This window comes from Pleurodeles waltl, chromosome 6 (assembly GCF_031143425.1).
Source record: "Pleurodeles waltl isolate 20211129_DDA chromosome 6, aPleWal1.hap1.20221129, whole genome shotgun sequence".
NCBI lineage: Eukaryota > Metazoa > Chordata > Amphibia > Caudata > Salamandridae > Pleurodeles > Pleurodeles waltl.
The window spans coordinates 24,548,792-24,565,317 of record NC_090445.1 but is presented as its reverse complement, the minus strand read 5'-3'; the positions used below and the strand labels follow the sequence as shown (position 1 = coordinate 24,565,317).

The 16,526-nt window shown below is 48.1% G+C and overlaps 1 protein-coding gene across 1 annotated transcript in view; it reads left to right on the top strand.

Moving 5' to 3' along the window:
• FAM78A (family with sequence similarity 78 member A) overlaps positions 1–16,526 on the top strand; it is a 188,993-nt gene that overhangs the window by 29,453 nt on the left and 143,014 nt on the right. The window lies entirely within an intron of this gene.

Sequence of the window (16,526 nt, the reverse complement as noted above, 5' to 3'; positions counted from 1 at the left end):
CGAGGGCTGCATCGGGTTGCGTCACACTATGTTAATTCTGATGAGGGACACAGATTAGCTGGCAGAGCACCTTCAGTGCCACTTCCAAGGGTCCCTGACGGGGGAGGCACCACTTGGAGGGTCTCAACTCACAGCAGGCAGAGTCCAGGTGCCAGGTTCAAGAGTTTTGGAGCTTGTTGTCTCACTGTGTCTTTGGAACAGGAGGTCACTCTGGTGGTCCTGGGTTCAAGGTGCAGGTCCAGTCCTTCTTCCTCAGGCACAGGGCAGCAGAGCAGTAGTACAACAGAACATCTGGGCAGCCCTTCTTGCAGCAGAGCAGCATGCCAGCAGAGCAGTCCTTCTTCTGAATCTTCCACATATCCAGAAGTGTTCTGAAGAGTTGAGTCTGAGGGTGCAATATCTATACCTGGTGTCCACTTTGAAGTGGAATAAGCGTCTGTCTCACTGTCCTGGTCCTAGTCTGGGGCAGAATAGGCCAGTGCAAAGTTGTTTGTGAGCGTGCTAAGCCAGTGCCTTTGAAGTGCAAATGTGGTAGATGACAGCTCTGCCCCCCTCATTAAGCCAGGATGGCCCATCCTGCCAACACCTAGACTCTTTATTATGTATCTGCCTGGGGGGGGGGGGAATCCGCAAAGGCCAACTGCATTTAGTCATGTGACCCAGGAACATGCTGTAGGCACCAAATGGTTAGGAGAAGAAAATGCCAACTTTCTAAAAGTGGCATTTTCCAGATTGTGAGTAAAATCCAATTTTACCAATAAAGAAGTTTTCAAACTACAGTTCTTTAGAGACCAATCTTGACATTCCTACCTACTCCCGATCATAGGTTGTCACTCATTAAATTTAATAAGGTAACCCAATGTTATCCTATGGGAGGGGTAGGTCTTGTAATAGTAAAAAACAAATTTGAGAGTTTTTCACTACCAGGACATGTAAAACTTAAAAATGCATGTCTAATGTTTTAAATACAACTCACCCTGTGCTATGGTCTGTTTAGGGTCTTCCATAGGGGTGAATTATATGTATTAAAATTGAAGATTTAGGCCTGGAAAAAGGTTTATTTTTCTAGGGGGAAATGGCAGTTTAAAACTGCACACACAGACAATGGCAGGCTTGAGACATGTTTAAAAGGCAACTTAAGTGGGTGGTACAATTTGTGCTGCAGGCCCACTAGTAGTATTTAACTTACAAACTCTGGGTACATGTAGAATCACTTTACTAGGGTCTTAAAAGTAAATTAAATGTGTCAATTGGGTGTAAGTCGTTTTCACCATGTGTAAAGGAGAGAGCACAAGCACTTCAGCACCGGTTAGAAGTGGTAAAGTGCACCGAGTCCTAAAAGCCAACAAACACCTGTTAGGAAAACAGGAGGGTGAAGGCAAAACGTTTAGGTTGACCCTGCAGAGAGGGCCAGGACAAACGGCCAGGGCTAGCGATGAGAAGAGAGGTTGTTGTAAGTCGTAAGCACAAGAAGAATCACGTCATTCATCTTGAAGCCGGTCATCTTAGGACTAGTCACCCAGGTCGGTGTCTCTGCAACCGACTTCGGAAGAAGGGAAGTCAGCTTATGCTGGTTCTGTCTCCGGCGCAGCTACCAGATTCCCCTTCTGTTGGAGGTGGCACGTTCTGGTTGGCTGAGGCGAGGCCCTAGCCAGGCAGAACCTACCACTCCCGTAGGGGTGGGTGATTACACTCACTGTATAACCTTTGCTCACCCTTGGGTAGCTTGGCTCTGAGCAGTCAGGCTTATCACTGGGGCAATATATAAAGCATTGGCGCAGCACTTTTACACAACAAATACACTGAACATCACAAAAGAGATTTCACACGTTGTGTATGAAAAGAAGTTTTGTATTCAACAAATACATTAACTAGCACAACGTACATCAGGTACTTCTGGGAATAAATCACATTCAGAAATAACACTAGCAGTGCTAGACCAAACCATGTTAAGAAGACATCAGCAATATGTACACCTGAGAAAAATCCTGCTTTCCCTCCCAAAAACCCTCATGCGGTGCAGAACGTTGTCAGTATGAGACCCACCCTAACAATTATTCCAGTTCTATTCCACCCAGTTATAGGGTGCACACCGGTTCACAAGGATAGCAGCAATGTGTATGCACAGATAGTTACAGCACTTTTTAGATAGCCTCGTGGGCTTAGGCCGCATGGGTAAAAACAAATATCAACCGTGATAACCTTTTGGCAAGGAAACAACATGTATGGCAATACTGCTGTGTGGTGTAGTTGATCACAGGCATTCACTCTCACACACGCACTCCGCACTGCTATCCAGTGGCACGGATATCAGGCAGACTCATATAGCACGCACTCGCACACTCTTGCTCCCAACATCCTAATGCGGTGCACTGATATTCAGCAGGTCAGTTGCTACAGTACTTGCTGACCCCTTGGGCCCAACCCCTTGTTCACCCTTCAAACAACCCCTACATCCCTACCTCCACAGGCTGAAGATGAAAGAAACCTTTCCTCGTGTACTAGGCCGGTCACTGCTGGAGTCACACTTAGTCAGAGGCCCAGGGGAACGTAGGGGGGGGGGGGGTTAGTTAAGACACTTATCAGGCAGAAGTCGACAAATGGAGGTTTGACCCTCACTCGGGAAGTTACTCAAAGGTCTCTGCAATGTGCCTTCTGGCATGGGCCCTGCTCTGCAGAGCAATGGGAGAGGGTCACCATAGGACACATGCCATTCACTGAAGCTCCCAGCCAAGCCAGGCATTCCAGTACACAAATCTGCTTCTCTGAACACTCCCCCCCCCCCTGGAATTGGGGCACCACATCTGGTGTGCGAAGTCTAGAGTCCTACCAGACTACTTCGAACACACATGAGGAATTACCCATGCGCGATGACTTGAGTCGCACCAGACAGTTCCGATCACACTCAAAGAGTTACCAATTACGTACCTCACTGGAATGAGGCACAACATTTAATGCACAATGACTTGAGTCGCACTAGACAGTTCTGATCACACACAAAGAGTTACCAATTCCGTACCTCCTTGGAATGAGGCACAGCGTCTGGTGCATGATGACTTGAGTCGCTCCAGACAGTTTCGATCACACGCAAAGAGTTACCTATTCCGTAACTCACTGGAATCAGGCACAGCATCTAATGCACAATGACTTGAGTCGTACCAGATAGTTCCAATCACGCGCAAAGAGTTACCTAGTCTGTACCTCCCTGGAATGAGGTTCAACATCTGGTGTGCGATGACTTGAGTTGCACCAGGCGATGATTTGAGTTGCACCAGACAATTCCGGTCACACGCAAAGAGTTACCAATTACGTACCTCACTGGAATGAGGCACAACATTTAATGCACAATGACTTGAGTCGCACTAGACAGTTCTGATCACACACAAAGAGTTACCAATTCCGTACCTCCTTGGAATGAGGCACAGCGTCTGGTGCATGATGACTTGAGTCGCTCCAGACAGTTTCGATCACACGCAAAGAGTTACCTATTCCGTAACTCACTGGAATCAGGCACAGCATCTAATGCGCAATGACTTGAGTCGTACCAGATAGTTCCAATCACGCGCAAAGAGTTACCTAGTCTGTACCTCCCTGGAATGAGGTTCAACATCTGGTGTGCGATGACTTGAGTTGCACCAGGCGATGACTTGAGTTGCACCAGACAATTCCGGTCACACGCAAAGAGTTACCAACTCCGTACCTTCCTGGAATGAGGCACAACATCTGGTGGACGATGAATTGAGTAACAGACAATTCCGGTGACACATAGAGGGGCAAGTTCAGCAGTGCCACACAAGGTAGAATGTGGCACTGCTATGGGTACGCCTCCACCTACGAGGGTCGCAACCTGTGAATCTGACACTGCACGCAATGAGCATGCAGTTGGCGTGTCACAAAAGAGAAATGCGGCACGATTGACGAAGTTGGCCATGCGGGGTCGCGTAACCGGTGAATCCGCTCACTACCAATAAGATGCCTATGTGTGTCAGGGCCTCACAACAAAGGCCCACGCTGCTTGAATGCTGGCAGTGCTTTGAGGGCTCCGCACTAGGCAATCCGGTCTCCAGCCACAGTACTTGGTTCCATTCTTACACCGCTGCTACCAGATGTGAACCAGCAGATGATGTGGGCACTTAGGAGGGCACCGCTCTCTAGCTGTCCCAGGTAGAAGGTGTAGGTCCCTCGCAGGAGGTCTTTGACGTCCCTGAGGCCTCCACAAGAGAACAGGGGGCAAGCAAACAAGCCCTTGGAGCGCGCACTTCGGGGTGCACCACATCAGCAAGCAATCAGCCCAGGCCAGCCACGATTCAGGAAGGGTGCACAATCACTTCCCAGGGCAGTAATTCCTCCTTGTGCACAACAGATTCCTCTTGGAATGTGCACCACGTAGTCCAGTTTCCCGGTCCTGCGTCTCGCAAGTGTATCTCTAATTTGCTGCAGTGTGGCACCAGTAGTTATACTGTAGTGTGCCTTTGAAGTTGGGAGAGGTTCAGAGGGTTCCCCTTTGAACCACAGATATCTCCCCTAAATTTCAGTCCAGTCTGCCATGCGGCCATGGAATGCAGATCTTAATCTTTCGTGGGGCCACGATCTGGCTCACAGAGGCCAAGTGTCAAAACCTCTCTTTCCAATCTATCCAGCCAGGCCCTCAAATGGCAGAGGTCTCTGTTCCAGTTGTGTGCCCAATGTTTTTAGCTGTCAATAGGGAATGCACAGATGTGCTCCCTCAGCCTCGAGGGTGGATTAGAGTTGAATTTAAAAGGCACACAAAGGGTTTTAGAGCATAGGAATGCCCACTTTTAGAAGTGTCATTTCTAAGTTATTATTTAAAAAAACACCTTTCCCATAGAAAGGGGTTTGTCAGGAGAAATCCAATGATAGTAAACATTATAAGGCTGCTCTGCTGCAATCCACTATTGCAACTAGGAGTCATTGTAAAATCCCCCTGTTTATCTATGGACAGAGCAACTCTCGTAGGTGGTGAAAACACACATGGGTATCTTTCACTCCCAGGGCATACATGCCCCTGCCCACATACAAGCCTACCTTGGCAGGCTGGACACATGTTTAAGAACACCATAGGTTTAAGTACGTACACACAGGCCTGCTATGACAGGCTGAATACATGCTTAAAAATACCATAATTGCTAGTGCACACACACACACACACACAGGCCTGCTACAACAGGCTGGATACATGTTTAAAAACACGATCGGTGCTAGTACGCACACACAGGCCTGCTATGACAGGCTCAGCACCTGTTTGGAGCACCAGTGGGCCCACAGGCCCACAATGGCCAGCACCACTTCCTAACATATATAGGAGAGACACACACTCTCTCACACTGTCCTGACAGTAGGAAAGTGCCCAGGGCCCTAAGTTCACTCACTAGAGAATCAACAAAACCTATGAGAAAAAGCAAGACAGTTTGGGGAAACACTACCTCAGCGTATCAGGTCTAATACCTTTGATACTGGCACCTCTTCTGACTCCGGATCCTGGGGTATCAGACACGACTCCAGCTTCATATCCACTGTTTCATCCCCAGCAAGAGTATCCACCTTTTCCAGTTCTGGATACGGATCCTATTCACTTTCTGAGCACCTTGTTCAATTTAGTAATTGGACGGCGGTTCCATCTTGTGTGCCCGTGGGACCAATGGATCCTCTAACTTATTCACTAGGAGGCTTCTCGACAACTTACCAGCAGGAGCCCTGTATGCCATTCATGCTGATGGCCCAGATACCCTGGCCAACTCCGGTACCAATGGTGATTTCCCAGGAAGAGGACTCCATCTCCTTTGATTATTCCTTCTTCAGGAGTTTCGCCGGCACCGCAGTCGATGCTGCTAGCGCTGACCCCCTTTTCATTACCATCTCATACTTTGACCCAAATGCCACTTTTGACAACTCCAGAGCCATTACCTACATCACCAATGTCAGTACTAGCATCTTTGCCACCTCAACCTTCTCATATTCATTTAGATCTCATTTCATTAATGCTTAAACACAGATTAGGAGGGAAGCCCAGTGGCTGATTTAAGAAGGCAGTATTTCTTTGAGGAAAAGTACTCCCAAAAAGAAGAAGCAGGAGAGATTGCGGCTCATACTTCAATGGACCTGGACTTTGAAAGGCTGAAAAACTGAAGTGGCTTGGACACTACCCTTAAGTGGGAATTACTTTCTACAAAAGATACCCTACCTCCTGAAGCAACCACATATCATTCGGTCATCAGGAAGGCTGCAGAGATGTTGGATCTTCAGCTCCATACTACAGAGCTAAAATCTAATATTCTAACTGAAGTACTCCACTCTTCTTCAGCATCCTCTGAGCCTCTACTACCCTTCAATGAGGCTTTGACAGCCAATTTAGGATATTTGGCAAAACATATGAAAGCCTATATTGAAGGTTAGTAGAGGCTCAGAGGATGCTGAAGAAGAGTGGAGTACTTCAGTACGGGCGGGACCTTGCGTCGTTTCTCCTTTCGTCGGGTTGGGGCGTGTCAAAATCCAACCTCACAATGTTCCGAAAAACAAGCAGCGGGGGTTGCGATCTCCCATCCTCCATCAGCGATGCGCGTCGTTTCTCCAGCTCCGTGCGTCGATTCTTCAGTCGTGCTTCCGGCGAGCATCGATTTTCAGCCGCCGAACCGGCGGCACGTCGTTTCTTCAGCTGCAGATTGGAGTCACGTCGATCTTTTCCCCGCACGGCGCTCTGTGCGTGGAATTCCTCCCCATAGGCTGCCAGCTTCTCCTTTCAGGGTCCCAGGAACTGGATGGGCACCACAGGGCAGAGTAGTCGCTGGCAGAGAGAAGTCTTTGCTGTCCCTGAGACTTCAAACAACAGGAAGCAAGCTCTAAATCAAGCCCTTGGAGATTTATTCTCCAGATGGAAGGCACACAAAGTCCAGTCTTTGCTCTCTTACTCTGGCAGAAGTAGCACCTGCAGGATAGCTCCAGAAAGCACAGTCACAGGTCTTCTTCCTCAGCTCTTCATCTTTTCTCCAGGTAGAGGTTCCTCTTGGTTCTAGAAGTGTTCTAAAGTCTGGTTTTGGGTGCCCTTCTTACAAACAATTTCTCCTTTGAAGTAGGCCTACTTCAAAGAAAATTCTCTCTTGAATGTGAAATCCTGCCTTGCCCAGGCCAGGCCCCAGTCACTCACCAGGGGGTTGGAGACTGCATTGTGTGAGGGCAGGCACAGCCCTTTCAGGTGTGAGTGACCACTCCTCCCTTCCCTCCTAGCACAGGTGGCTCATCAGGAAATGCAGACTACACCCTAGCTCCCTTTGTGTCACTGTCTAGTGAGAGGTGCAACCAGCCCTACTGTCAAACTGACCCAGACAGGGAATCCACAAACGGGCAGAGTCACAGAAATGGTGCCTTAGGGGTGCCTTACATGTAAGAAAAGGGAAGGTTTAGGCCTGGCAAGTGGGTACACTTGCCAAGTCTAATTTACAGTTAAAACTGCACACACAGACACTGCAGTGGCAGGTCTGAGACATGATTACTGAGCTACTTATGTGGGTGGCACAACCAGTGCTGCAGGCCCACTAGTAGCATTTAATTTACAGGCCCTGGGCACTCTAGTGCACTGTACTAGGGACTTACTAATAAATCAAATATGCCAATCATGGATAAGCCAATTACATACACATTTTGTAAAGGAGCCCTTGCACGTTTGCAGTGGTAAAGTGCCCAAAGAAACAAAAACAGGAAAATCAGAGTCCAGCACACATCAACAACCATTGGAAACAGAGGCAAAAAGTTAAGGGAGACCATGCCAAAGATGAAAAGTCTGACACTCCTCTTCCTCTACTAACAATTTAGGAAATCAGCCCCAGTTTTCCCACCTTAGAGCATGCTTTGCTGTTGGGAGGATGGGTATCCCAATGTTTAACCAGTGGATGTCGATAATCAGACCTTTGGGTGTTAGGCATACTCTTCCAAGAATTTCCTCCACCCTTTCCTCTCTAATCAAATTCCCTCTCTGCAGACCAACTTTGACTCCTCCAACAGGAGGTCCAATCCCTACTTTTAAAGGGCACAGTGAAATTAGCTCCAGGGCAGGAACGGTGTCAGCGATGTTATTCACAGTAATTCCTGCTTTCCTAGAAGGACTATTGTTTACGTCTGATCCTGGAATCCTGGACCTCAGGATTTTGAACTGGTTTCTCAAACAGGAAAAGTTCAAAATGCTGACTGAGGTTCTTTTGTCCCTTGAGTTAGAAGACTTAATAGTGTCAATCGACTTGCACAATGCCTACTTCCACATCCCTGTTCTGCAGTCTTACTCTTGGCTTCACAGTGGGATCCCAACACTGTCAATTTGTGGTCCTTCCGTTTGGGCTCACTTCTGCTCCTCGAGTCTGCACAAAGCTGATGGATGTGGTCGCATCACATTTCAGAAGGTGGGGAATACGAGTATTCCCTTACTTGGACTATTGGCTGCTCAAAGCCAAGTCTCCAGAGTTGTTGTTGCATCACTTGCAGTTGACAACTCAGTTGTTGTGCAACCTGGACTTTTCCTTAAACGTGCCCAAGTCATACCTGAAGCCCTCTCTGCACACCCTGTTCATAGGAGCAGTACGGGAAACCACAGTGAATCGTGCCTACCCTCTGCATCAGAGGATTCAAGACATTCAGGCTATGGTTTGGATGTTTCAGGATGGAGCAATAGTTGCAGTCATGAAGAGCTTACGCCTACTCTGTCTGGTTGCTTCCTGCATTCCTTTGGTCACCCATGCATGCTGGCACATGAGGGCCTTCAGTGGTGCCCCCACAAGCAGTGGTTTCTAACACAATAAAGATCTCAGACAGTCAATCAGAATCTCCAGAGACACCGTACCTGATCTTCGATGGTGGGGTGTGGACGGCAATCTGTCACAAGGGAAGCTGTTTTATCCTCCACCTCCGGTGGCATAGTTATAACGGATGCCTTCACTCTAAGGTGGGGAGCACATCTGGGGGATCTGGAGATCAAGGGACTTTAGTCTCCATAGGAACAGTTGTTACGCATCAGTCTGTTGGAATTGCAGGCGATACGTCTGGCTGTCAAGACCTACCTCCCTTGCATTTGCAGAGTGCAGGTCTTTTACTACCTCAGTGTGTAACATCAACAGACATCAAGGTGTAGGGTCATATCTTCTTTGCAATAAAGCTCTATGACTCTGGTACTAGCTCAAGGCTGCAGATTTGCATCATTGCAAATCACGTGGCAGGAGTTCTGAACCAAGGCGCGGACAGTCTCAGTCGACTTTTTTCAGCCAATCATGAGTGGTGTTTCCATCCGGAGGTGGTGCTTCACATCTTTTGGCTATGGGAAATCCGTCGGATAGAACTGTTTGTCACTCACAAGAACACTCACTACCCGTCATTCTGTAGCCTCCAGGATCTGATGCAGGGAGCATTGAGGTACATATTTGAATTGGACTGGACTCTCCAGTTGCTTTACGTGTTTCTCCCCATACTGTTAATTCCTCAGGTTCTGAGGAAAATTCACCAAGGCCGGGCCCAAGTTTTAGTAATAGCCCCGGATTTGGCGAGAAGGGTGTGGTACACAGACCTTCACCACTTGCTGTGCTCTCCACTCCGTCTCCCTCACAAGGAAGACATTCTCTCGCAGTCGCAGGGGCATATTCTACACCCCCACCTCCAGAGCCTGCACTTAACATGCCTGGAGATTGATCTGGGCAACCTGAGTCTTTTTCCCTCCCCACCCCCTTGGTGGATGTTATTTTATCTGCCAGGCGACACTCCACCAAGATATTGTATGCTGGCAGATGGGCTAAATTCGTAAGGTAGTGTGAGGAAAATTCTGTTGACCTCCTGAAAGTCTGTTTATCTGACATTTTACTTTTTGCACTTTCCGTGGCATAGCAGGGTTGTGCAGTTGCAACAGTTAAGGGATATTTGTCTGCATTTTCAGCTTTGCTTTACCCGACCAACCTCCTCTGTTTAAGTCCCTATAGTGCTAAGGTTTATTAGGAGAACTGCTAATAAGTATCCTCCCACTCCCTTTATCATGTCTCAGTGGGATCTTAATTTGGTACTGACTTACCTTATCGCTACTCCATTTGAACCTTTACATAGTTGTCCTTTGAGACTCCTTATGTTTAAAACTGTCTTTCTGGTTGCCATAACATTGACTAGATGTGTTAGTGACTTGCAAGCGTTAAATGTGAAACCCTCCTTCACCACTTTCTATGCATATAAGTTGGTTTTAAGAACAAGGGCTGCTTTCCTACCAAAGGTGGTTACTTTGCTGCACTTGGGCCAGTCTGTTACCCTTCCTACTTTCTATCTTCCTCCCCATCCATCTAAGGAGGAGATAAGGCTTCATTGCTTGGACCCTAAAAGGGCTGTGAGCTTCTCTATTGAGAGGACAAATGATCTCCGGCTGGACGATCAATTGTTTGTCGGCTACATAGGAAAGGTGAAAGGCAAGGCTGTGCACAAGAGGACTTTGTCTAGGTGGATCATCCGCTACATAAAAATCTGCTATGCCATGGAGAACAAAGTGCCCCCTGAAGGTATTCGACTAGAACTAAGTCTTCCCCTTCCACTTTAGCTAGGGGTGTACCAGTGGTTGATATTTGTCAAGCAGCAACTCGGGTCTCCCTCCACACATTTGTGGAGCACTATTGCTTAACTATTGTTTGTTATCTCCCATAACCGAATTGCTAAAGAAAGCCAAACCCTTCAATTGGTCTTCTAAACCCTTGCAAAAGATTGATAAATACAATACCGATTTGGTTTTGGAAGGGATTACCCCTTCCAGATACCAAATCAGTATCCATTTGATATCACATTTTAGGAGTCTGAAAAAAATGTCTAACTCCTAAAATGGGGTTAGTATATAGGAAAAAGCATTCCAATGGTTAAAACCCAAATTGGACCGTTCATGCCTATTAAAACGCTTAGTGGGTCATTCTGACTTTGGTGGGCGGCGGAGGCCGCCCGCCAAAGTCCCGCCGTCAGAATACCGCTGCGCGGTCAAAAGACCGCCGCGGTAATTCTGAGTTTCCCGCTGGGCTGGCGGGCGACCGCCAGAAGGCCGCCCGCCAGCCCAGCGGGAAACCCCCTTCCATGAGGATGCCGGCTCCGAATGGAGCCGGCGGAGTGGAAGGGGTGCGACGGGTGCAGTTGCACCCGTCGCGATTTTCAGTGTCTGCTTGGCAGACACTGAAAATCTTGGTGGGGCCCTGTTAGGGGGCCCCACGACACCCGTTACCGCCAGCTAGGTTCTGGCGGTCAAAACCGCCAGAACCAGGCTGGCGGTAAGGGGGTCGGAATCGCAGCGCCGCCATGGAGGATTCCCTAGGGCAGCGGGAAACCGGCGGGACACCGCCGGTTTCCCGTTTCTGACCGCGGCTGTACCGCCGCGGTCAGAATGCCCATGGATGCACCGCCAGCCTGTTGGCGGTGCATCCGCGGTCCCCGGCCCTGGCGCGGAATGACCCCCTTAATGTATCTGCCCCTTATACCTTGTCAACTCTATAGTTGACAACTCTGGTGGCCAATTTGGAATTGAAGACACATGATCGTATGTCCAGTCCTCTGAAATTTGTGCTTAAGCCAAATCTGAGATCCAATGAAAATCTCAACTTTTGGATCCACTGGAAATTCATACTAGACCATGGGAATTTATTTCCACTGATTTTATTGTCAGTTCTACTGCTATCTGAAGGTTGCATAGCTTTTATGGTCACAAGTGATTCCTTTACCTAACTAGCTTATTTCTCTCCATCACCTAAGTTACTAATCACCAAACAGATTGCTTCCATATTTTTCTTGGATATTTTTAGACTCCGTGGTTTACATTACAATAAAGTTTCAGATCAGGAACCTCAATATACTTCTATGTTTTAGAATGAATTATGCTTGAAATTAAAAATTCACCAATCACTTTCTTCCAGATTCAATCTGCAAACTAGCAGACAGAGAGGCTAATAGGAATGTCTTACCTCAAAATGACCCCCCGCAAAATAAGTTAAGGGGTCTCTGAGATTCCAGACATCCATGGTGTCACTGCTCAGCTGCCAGATGTATGCCCAACAAACTGCATATACTTTCAAATGAAGACTCAACTGGGTCTGTACAAAATGAGTCCAGAGGAAGAAAACACTAAGACGGATTTTTCTTTCAAAATCTGAGTACATTTAGTGGAGAAAAGGGAGCGAAGGGTGCTTGTGAGGGTTAAAAGCAAGAGTAAAGGAGTCCAGATGGAGAAAACACTAAGGTGCCATAATGGTTATACGTGCCATACAGATGTCAATTTATCCTGCCAAAACATCCAGAACATTAATGCCAGTTCGATTCTGGCTTGCTTACAATGTTTGAAGACCCCATTTTGAATAGCAGTTAAATCCAGTCCTGATGCCGTTGTTTGGGAATCCCTGTTGACATGAAAGTGGGGCTCTTGCCTCCTGTCCGTTTAAGACCTCATTTGTAATGTTCCATCAGTGTATGGAGCCCTCATATTGAATGACTGTGAAGTTCGGGTCTATTTTTCTTGTTTGTAAACCTCCCTTTTAGAGAAGGTAGTGTTCTGGGCTGTGTCAGTGTATTCTGTCATTATAGCAAAGTTAAAAAATGAATGCCAACCTAACAAAATCAGGCTGACGAAACCTCATTTTGGGAAAACAGCTATAATGATGAAATTCCTTTTCAACTAAAATAGAATGATTTTGTGTAAAAGGCATACCAGGCCTGAATGTAAATCCCAGTTCTCTTCCAGGGGATCCTCATCAATAGTCATAAACATTGAATATTCCCGCCCTTGTGCGGGGACCCCGGAGCATATATATAAAATACATACATATTATCATGTGTAAAACAGCAATGCAGGCTATAATCATAAATAGGCTAAAATGCTTTATTTCTATGCAAGTTTTTTTTTTTTTTTTTTTTTTTTTATATTATAAAATCACAATAGATCATAAATATCTACCTAAGCCCCCAAAAACTGGACTTAGGGAAGTAAACAGCAGTAAATAGCAGAGAAAAATAGAAAAAACTACATTGAAAAACAATGAAGCATTCTTAGCCAATAGGCTGCATGCAGGTTAACACAGGAGAACCATAAAAACTTTGGCACCGTGCCTTTAAGACCCTGAGCACCTCCAGTATCCCACCATGCCTCAGGGGTGAAGGGAAGGTGACAGTTGGTTCACAGTTAGGCCAGTTCTTTTTTCCGGCTTCTTCTGAGAGGATCCTGGAGCATTGAGCTCTCAGTTTTTCTGAGTTTTTCTTCAGAAAAATCCTTAAAAATAGTGTTTTTCCTGTTTACTCGACAGATAACATCTTTTGTCTGAGTTTGGAAGTCTTTTTTGACAGAAAATGCCATCTCTTTTTGTAAAATGTCCTTCTTGTGGGAAGAAGAAAGCCCAGTCAGACCCACACTCTCTGTGTATTGTCTGCCTGCCACAGAGTCACTGTCCTGACACCTGCAAGTATTGTAAGAACATGTCAAGGAGGACTCTCAAAGACAGAGAGAAGATCAGGCTACATGGGCTTCAGGAGAGGAAAAAGTCAACATCCTCTTCACTTCCCAGACCTACAGCAGAAGGAATGGCCCGATCGACGTCGACAGGTAGGATTGTGCCTGTTTGTTCTCCATCGACGTCATCGGCACCACCGTCTCACCGGTATAGATCGCCGTCGACGGCGACCAGACCGACGTCGAGGGACAAAACGTCGAAGCATGGACACAGGGGTACATCTCCGTCGACGGCAGGCCGCCGTTCGGCGTCGAGCCATCTCCGGCGCTCCCGTTCGCCGTCGAGAACGTCTCACCCCTTGGCGTCGAAGGACACGACACCAAAAACACCTCGACGGCATGAACATCCGCCGTTGACCACTCGCCACTCAACGTCGAGACACACGACGGCGAGTAGGTCCAGGTCCCGCGATAGGCGATCGGCGTCAAGACACTCGACGGCAAGACCTCCGACGTCAAAACCTTCGACGTCGAGAACAGATCAGCCATCGCAACCTTCGACGTCGAGGATACAATCGACGTCGACACAACCTTCAGCAGTGTCACAGGCAGTAGAGCCAGCGGCCAAAGCTCCCTCACCGGTGGTCTCTATAAGGAGTGCATCATCCCATTCCAGAGCATCGGGGCATGTTTCTCCCATCACTCTATCACCCAGATGGTTAGAGAGCCTGAATAGACCGGCAGCATCCCCGGATTCACAATACTCTAGGATGTATTCTCCTACTGCCTCATTACCGAGAACGCCATCGCCTACAGCTAGAGCAGGACGGGCTCGTTCTGCTTCGCGTCAGCCGACCACAAGACCTGCACACTCTGCTACAGCCTCTCGGAGCAGGTCCCGTTCCCGAAGGAGAACCAGGTCGCGAACACCACGCAGAAGATCACCTTCTTGGTCTTCTTCAGGATCGTCTGTTGGGCGCTACTCCCCCACACTCACAGATTCTCCACCTGCTAGGATTTCCCCGGTGGATGATATCACCACTTTTAATGAGGTTCTTCTAAGGGGAGCGCAGAAGCTAAATATTGAGGTACCGGAGCCGGCCACCTCATCCTCAGTTATCTTTGAGACCCTACAACACAGATCAGTCTCGAGAAAACTGCTGCCACTAGTACCGGGTTTGCTGCAACCGACTATGGACACTTTTCTGTCTCCAGCCACTCTCAAGTCTGCCCCGGCTAGGATTCAAAAGAAATACAAAGCTCCGGAGCAAGATCCTTTATTCCTGCGGAAGGATCCGCCACCGGACTCTGTGATCTTAGCCGCAGCCAGAAAAACACACTCTGTGGCATCATCTTCCACAGTCCCCCCGGATAAGGAGAGCAGACACCTAGACTCTCTGGGAAGAAAGATGTGCGGTACGGCGGCATCTGCTATGAAGGTCTCCAGCGCCTCAGCACTTCTGGGCAGATATGACCGCTCTCTGTGGGACTCACTCCACAGATTTACAGAAAAGTTGCCCAGGGAAGATAGACAGGACTTCCAGGAAATCTTGCAGGAAGGGGGCCTAGTATCTAACCAGGTCATCAGCGCGGCGGCGGACGGGGCGGATTTGGCTGCGCATGGGTATGCGCACGGAATCTGCGCTAGGAGGTCTTCCTGGCTACGGCTCACGGGTCTGAAACAGGAAGCACAGCAGCGCATTTTGAACCTCCCATTCAGCGGGAGTTCGTTGTTCGGTACCCACGCGGATGAAGAGATGGCCCGAATGAAAACGGAAGTCGACACGATGAGGGCAGGAACGTAAAAAAGACTTCAGGCGGAGGTACAGGCCGTATGACAGACGACCATTCCAGCAGAGGGTTCAAACCCCTCACTGGTCTCAGAGGCCACAACAACGACAGGGACGTCCCCTGTTTCAGGCACGTAGACCCACAAGAGACCGAGGGTCAAGTAGACCTCAACAGTCTACAGCAAAGACACCATCAAAGCAATGAGGCATTGCTTCCCTCAGCACTGTGCACCACTCCGGTGGGGGGAAGTGTTACGCATCATCTTCGCGAGTGGCACTCCATCACAAAAGACAAATGGGTGCTCAATATTGTCGAACATGGCTATTCTCTCCTTTTCAAAAAACCTCCTCCACACTTGCCGCCAGCAAGGTGTTTTCCTTCTCATCTCAGCCTGCTACGCAAGGAAGTTCTCGCACTCCTACAAAAGAAAGCTGTAGAAAAGGTTCCTCCGGCACAAAAAGGAAAAGGGGTGTACTCCCGTTACTTTCTGGTGGCGAAAAAAGGTCAACAGGGCCTCTTCAGGCCAATTCTGGACTTACGGCTCCTGAACAAGTACATAAGAAAACAAAAGTTCAGGATGCTAGCCCTTCACCAGATTGTCCCGCAACTGCATCAGGGAGACTGGATGTGCTCCATCGACCTACAGGATGCATATTTTCACATCCCAATAGCAACCAAACATCGGAAATTTTTACGTTTCCAGATAGCGTCACAGCACTACCAATTCAGAGTCCTTCCATTCGGCCTGAAGTCTGCACCCCGAGTCTTTTCAAAATGTGTAGCAGTGGTAGCGGCACACCTTCGAAGACAAAAAATATTCGTCTACCCCTACCTGGACGACTGGCTAGTGAAGGCCTCATCTCCGGATCAGGCGAGAAAACATCGAGATATCGTTCTAAGAACTTTCGAGTCTCTAGGTCTTCAAATCAACCATGACAAGTCAACCTTGATTCCAACACAAAACCTCCACTACCTGGGAGCGATACTAAACACAGAGCTCCAAAGAGTGTATCCTTCGGAGGAACGACTTTTATCAATCCACAGGAAGTGTCAACAACTATTAACAGCCGATGCACCTACAGCTCGTCAGGTGACATCGCTTCTGGGCTCCATGGCTTCATGCATCTTCATTGTCCCGAATGCCAGGCTACGCATGAGGCCCCTTCAGGAGGCATTAGAGAACAATTGGAGCCAAAAGACTGGTCACTGGGAGGACAGAGTTCGACTACCAGCAGTGGCTTTTCAATCACTACAATGGTGGATGCACAGACCTCACCTGTCGATAGGTTCTCCGTTT